We start from the raw sequence: 6,311 nt of genomic DNA, 5'->3' as shown, positions 1-6,311 counted from the left end.
CAAGTCAAGAGCCAAACTCGTTCCAAAGAGAGAGACGAGACCCCCCACAGCGGCAACGACACATGCGGCGAGCGGCCGGCGTGTCCCCCGGAGCACCACCGATGCTTCCGAACCTCGAGTTTTCTACTCCGTTGGGCCACAACCGCAACGACGGACGATACGACGCGGCCGGCATGGCGATGCACGGTGTGAGGATAGATAGATTCGGGAGCGCCCTATATTCTAGGCCACGTTCTGCTGGTCTTTCGGCGCGCGCTCATGTGAGGGAGTCACATGACCTGTTGGCCCATGCTCTCAGGAGAAGCTAAACAAACAGCGAAGGTCATGTGCTCGTCCTTCTTCGTATGGTCCAATGAATCGCGGAGGTATGAATGCGGGCCGGCACAAGGACCACAATACAATACAGAATTGGTATTACTTTTTTTTGAAACTTATAGGATTGGTATTTATTTACAATTGTAGTTGTTTATATATTTTCCAATGAACATTGTCAAACCTTGCACCAATTGCGTTGAGGCACTTCTTTTGAGATGCGAGGCGGTAGAGGAAACCAGTGGTGGTGCCTTCAAATTGCTCAAACCTCATGGTAGAGGGTAATGTGTGATTTGCCGCGTCGCTTCTTGGTCGTGAGTTTAGCCTCATTTTTCGTTCTATTACGATTAGAGGTGAGCACTTTTACACTGGAAATCAAAGAACCGTTCCCTGGCTGTGAGTAAGTATTTTACCGAAATTCGAAGAATTAAATTGAACCGAGTTGACCGATATTCCTGATTTATTCGGTCAATGGTGTTTGGTTCAGTGTTTCCATTGTTAGTTGTTTGTATTTGAGTGTATCGCCGGTTTTCATCCTACGTAAATCGAATTGACCATACGACCATAACCAAAATGGATCTTCCTTTTCTCTAACTTACGTACTTTGCTGGCATGCATAGGCATGGCAAATGGCAGAGCCGGAAAAATTGTATTAGAGGGACCGGGTGCTGTTAAAAGAGATTAGGGAGGGCCAAATTGTAGAAAAATGGGTTGTTAGCAACAATTCATCACTATTTTCATTGTTCATCAATAAAAATAGTAGCAATCCTTGATGTTAGGGGGCCAGGCCCCTGCTGGTCCCCTGTCTCCGCCACTCGGCATGGCCTTATACCCATGCACGATGCACCCCCCCCCCCCCCCCACCACCACCACCGCACACACACAACTCAATTCACTCGTGCCTCTACCTCTTAGAATCGTTCTCCCTGCACTGATTTTCATCACCAAAAAGGATCCAATCTAAATCTAGCCGCCTCCCAACCTTGAGGCTAGATCAATTATCATAGGGCTTAGCTGCAACGGCTCTCTGACAGGTGCTCATGTTAGCCCGGATCTCCATTGCATGATTTTTCCATCCAAGCTCTCCACCAGCTCTAGCACGACATGGTGATTCCATCACGAACACGAGGACCCCCGCGGGGAAGACGGAGAAAGGGGCAACCAGACCGCTTGGCCCAACACCAGCAAGTCCGTGCCACCTCCTCACGAACGCACGAAGCAGAAAATATGTCTGCCCCTTCCCCTGGCAGTAAAATAACCCACACGCGCATGATTGGGCCTCGTCCCATTGTAGCGCCATGTCCACAACCAAAGGTTCCCGGCCATCGCGCCTAACGAGATCTAGACTAGCTGCAGAGGCCAACACTAGTCTTTTCTGCGTAATTTGTCCTCACGTGTGCGCATTCGGGATCACTTTCCTAGTCGGTCATACACCCTCAAATCGCTCCAAGCCAAGTATACTTAACTTTTGAAGTTCCTTGTGAATGAGCTCTGTGAAAAGAAGGTATTTCTTGCTGATATGATTAGTCTATCATTTCAATGTCACACCCATCTGGAGAAGCAAAGAAAAAAAACAAAGAGGAAGGAAAACTAAAAAAGGTAGAAAGAATATTTAAAATGTTTCGATAAAAATAAAAATAATCATGAATATTTTAAAAATGAAAAAATGTATTTGAAAATAATCATGAATAAAAAATGTTTGTGGATATAAAAAATATTCATGAACTTTGAAACTATTCGCAAATTTAAAAAATGATGTGAGTTTATTTTTGTTTTTCCCGGGTTCAAAAGAAGTTCCCCGAATTTCATGGATGCTCACAAATTTAAAGTTTTGTCTATAGATCAGCCATGTAGCACCATGTTTATGTGAGAGAGAATAGGCTCAACCGCAGCCCACAATCTATCCACTCGATGACATATGGGGTGATGAATGTAAAAACTACATCGATATATTAGGATGCTTCATTGCTACTGAATGTCATGTGGGGCGCTGCATACAGGCGCGGGTCACGCGCCCAGGAGCAGCAGCCGACGGCCACAGCTGGCCAGGCATGACCGGGCAAGGAGTCCTGATCCTACGTTGGTTCTTAGAGTCCAGGAGCAGTTAGTTTCCTAGTTTGTTAGAAGCCCATAAGGCCTTTATATATCATGTAATCTGCACCCTTTGACGCAAGCAATAAATCATTATCTCCTATCTCTCCCTCTGCTCCTAATCTCATCTCCCGCACCATTGAGCAGTTAGGCAAAAACCCTAGCGCTCCTATCTACCGAGACTACGAGCTACGTAGTCGAGGTCCTGCTGTCTTGGGCACCGAGGTCCTTGACAACTTGGTATCAGGTTCCAGGCGATCCTCTTCCTCGTCCACGCTCCATCCGCAGCCCGCCGCCACCCCTGCGTCCGCGCCAAGCACACCTCCATCGCCACCATCCGCCGCCGCCTCGGTTACTTCCGGCATGGCAAAACCAACCACCACTGATCTGGCCAAGATGATCGAGGCCTTGACTGCAACGGTGGCACCCCTGCAGACGTCCATTGCCGCACTCCAGAAGGACAAGTTCGCCTCCTCGTCGAGCGCTGACGGCGCCCACGATGGGCAGCACCACAATGATTGACCGCCCCGGTTTCAGAAGATGGACTTCCCCGAGTTCGACGGCAAGTCAGATCCTCTCGCATTCATCAACAAATGCGAGTCCTTCTTCCATCAACAACGGATCGCCGAGGAGGAGAAAGTGTGGATGGCGTCATACAATCTCGAGGGTACTGCCCAACTATGGTATATGCAGGTTCAACGCGACGAGGACACGCCTCCGTGGCGCCGCTTCACCGAGCTGCTCAATCTCCGCTTCGGGCCACCTCTGCGCGCTAACCCGCTGGGCGAACTAATGGCGTGCAAGCTCACAACGTCCGTCGTCGACTTCCAGGAGCGGTTTGAGGCGCTCCTCCCCCGGGCAGGCATCTTATCAAAGACACAGAAGGTTCAGATCTTCACTGCGGGACTCCAGCCACCCCTCAGCCTCGACGTGGAAATCTACAACCCGCAGTCCCTCGCCGTCGCCATGAGCCTCGCCCGCAAATTGGAGCTGCGCGACCAGTGCGCGCTAGCCTCCGCGCCACCGGTGTGTTTTCAGCAGAAGGGCATCCTGCCGGCGCCCGTACCACGCCTCGCGCCCCCCGCACCGGCTCCACCAGCCGCACCCCAGCAGGCCCCCAGTCTGCCGGACGGGCGCCAAATCAAACACCTATCACAGGCAGAGATGGAGGAACACCGTCGCCTGGGCCTATACTTCAATTGTAATGAGAAGTTTGGCAGGGGCCACAACCACGTGTGCCAGCGCATCTTTCTCCTCGACCTGGCACCGGACGACGACGACGATGACACGGCCTCCGCCACCGCTGATGCCTCACCGGCCGACCCTCGGATCTCGCTCCACGCGATCTCCGGCGTGCGCACGAGCGAGACCATGCAGATGCATATCACCCTCGGGGGTGTCTCCCTCCTCGCCCTGATCGACTCAGGCTCCACCCACAACTTCATCGCCGAGGAGACGGCTGCTCGGGCTACACTGCCATCCCCCACCACCGAGAAGATGCGTGTCACGGTGGCCAACGGCGAGCGCGTTCGTGCCAGGGCGCATACCGCGTCGTGTCCTTCCGCATCGACCAAGAGGCGTTCTCGGAGGATTTCCTCACCTTGCCGCTCGCGGGCTACGACATCGTCCTGGGCACGCAGTGGCTGGCGACGCTTGGACCGATCCTGTGGGATTTCCGCGCCCTCTCCATGACGTTCTGGCGGAGGGGCCATCGGGTCTGCTGGCGGGGCATTGCAGGACCGGACGGGCCAGCCCTGAAATCATGCAATGGCCGCGATTTCCTCGACGCCATCATCACCGAGTTCGACGGCATCTTCGCCGAACCCTCCGGCGTGCCACCACCCCGCAGCCGCGACCACGGCATCACCCTGCTGCCCGGTTCCGCCCCGGTGGTCGTCCGTCCGTATCGCTACCCGGCCACGCACAAGGACGAGCTGGAGCATCAGTGCGCCGCCATGCTCGCCCAGGGCATCATCCGAGCGAGTTGTTCCGCATTCTCATCGCCGGTACTGCTGGTCCGCAAGCCCGATGGGTCCTGGCGCTTCTGCATCGACTACCGCGCCCTGAATGCCATCACCGTCAAGGATGCGTTTCCGATCCTGGTGATGGACGAACTCCTCGACGAGCTCCGGCGCGCTCATTTCTTCACCAAGCTCGACTTGCGCTCCGGCTACCACCAGGTGCGGATGCGTGCGGAGGACATCCCAAAGACTGCCTTCTGTACCCACGACGGCCTCTACGAGTTCCTGGTAATGTCGTTCGGCCTCTGCAACGCGCCGGCAACGTTCCAAGACTCATGAACGATCTGCTGCGGCCGTACCTGCGCCGCTTCGTTCTCGTCTTCTTTGACGACATCCTCATTTTCAGCGAGACGTGGGCAGACCATCTCCGACATGTGCGCACCGTCTTCACCGTCCTGCACCAGCACCGGCTCTTCGTCAAGCGATCCAAATGCGCGTTCGCCGTCGAGTCGATCTCCTACCTGGGTCACACCATCTCCGCTGCAGGAGTGGCCATGGATCCGGAAAAGGTGCAGGCCGTGGCCGATTGGCCGCAGCCACGCTCGGCGCGCGCGGTCCGGGGGTTCCTCGGCCTTGCGGGGTACTACTGCAAGTTTGTCAAGGAGTTTGGCGTGGTTGCCGCGCCACTGACAGCCCTCCTTCGCAAGGATGGTTTCTCCTGGTCGCCGGAGGCGGCAGCAGCTTTTACCGCCCTTAAGACGGCGGTCACCACAGCTCCCGTCCTCGCGTTTCCGGACTTCAGGCGGCCGTTCATCGTCGAGTGTGACGCCTCTACGTACGGCTTCGGGGCCGTCCTTCTTCAGGACCAGCACCCGGTGGCTTTCTTTAGCCGGCCGGCCGCGCCACGTCACCGTTCCCTGGCAGCATATGAACGGGAACTCATCGGCCTGGTGCTCGCTATTCGTCATTGGAGACCATACCTTTGGGGGCGCCAATTTATGGTAAAAACTGATCACTACAGTCTTAAATTCCTACTTGACTAGCGTTTGGCAACCATTCCGCAGCATCATTGGGTCGGCAAACTACTGGGGTTCGACTTCACCGTGGAGTACAAGGCCGGTAGTACAAACACGGTGGCGGACGCCCTTTCCCGCCGCGACACGGAGGAGACGTCGGTCATGGCGATATCGGGTCCTCGCTTCGACTTCATTGATCGCCTCCGGCAAGCTACGTCAATCGACCCGACGCTCGTCGCGCTGCGTGAGGATATCACGGCGGGTACGCGGCAGCAGCCGTGGTCGCTCTCCGACGGCCTCGTCACTTTTAACGGCCGCTTCTACATTCCGTCGTCGTCCCCGCTACTCCAGGAGCTCCTCACCGCAGTGCACGACGACGGGCACGAAGGCGTCCTGCGCACCCTGCATCTTCTCCGCCGCGACTTCCACGCACCTAACCTTCGCAAGACGATGCAAGAGTATGTCCGCGCCTGCGGTACTTGCCAGATGTACAAGTCCGAGCACTTGCACCCCGCCGGTCTGTTGCTGCCGCTGCCGGTGCCCACGGGCGTGTGGACTAACGTCGGCATCGACTTCGTGGAAGCGCTCCCTCGCGTGGGCGGGAAGTCCGTCATACTCACCGTGGTGGATTGCTTCAGCAAGTACTGCCACTTCGTGGCGATGGCCCACCCGTACACGGCAGAGTCGGTGGCACAGGTGTTCTTCGCCGAGATCGTGCGCCTCCATGGCATTCCGCCGTCCATGGTTTCGAACTGCGACCCCGTCTTCACCTTGGCGTTTTGGCGGGAGCTCATGCGCCTCACCGGGACGAAGCTGCACATGACGTCGGCGTTTCATCCTCAGTCGGATGGCCAAACGGAGGCTGCTAACAAGTTCATTGTTATGTACCTGCGTTGCCTGACAGGGGATCGTCCGCGACAGTGGCTACGGT

This window comes from Triticum aestivum, chromosome 5A (genome assembly GCF_018294505.1).
Source record: "Triticum aestivum cultivar Chinese Spring chromosome 5A, IWGSC CS RefSeq v2.1, whole genome shotgun sequence".
In the NCBI taxonomy this organism is placed as follows: domain Eukaryota; kingdom Viridiplantae; phylum Streptophyta; class Magnoliopsida; order Poales; family Poaceae; genus Triticum; species Triticum aestivum.
This window is presented reverse-complemented; position numbering follows the sequence as displayed.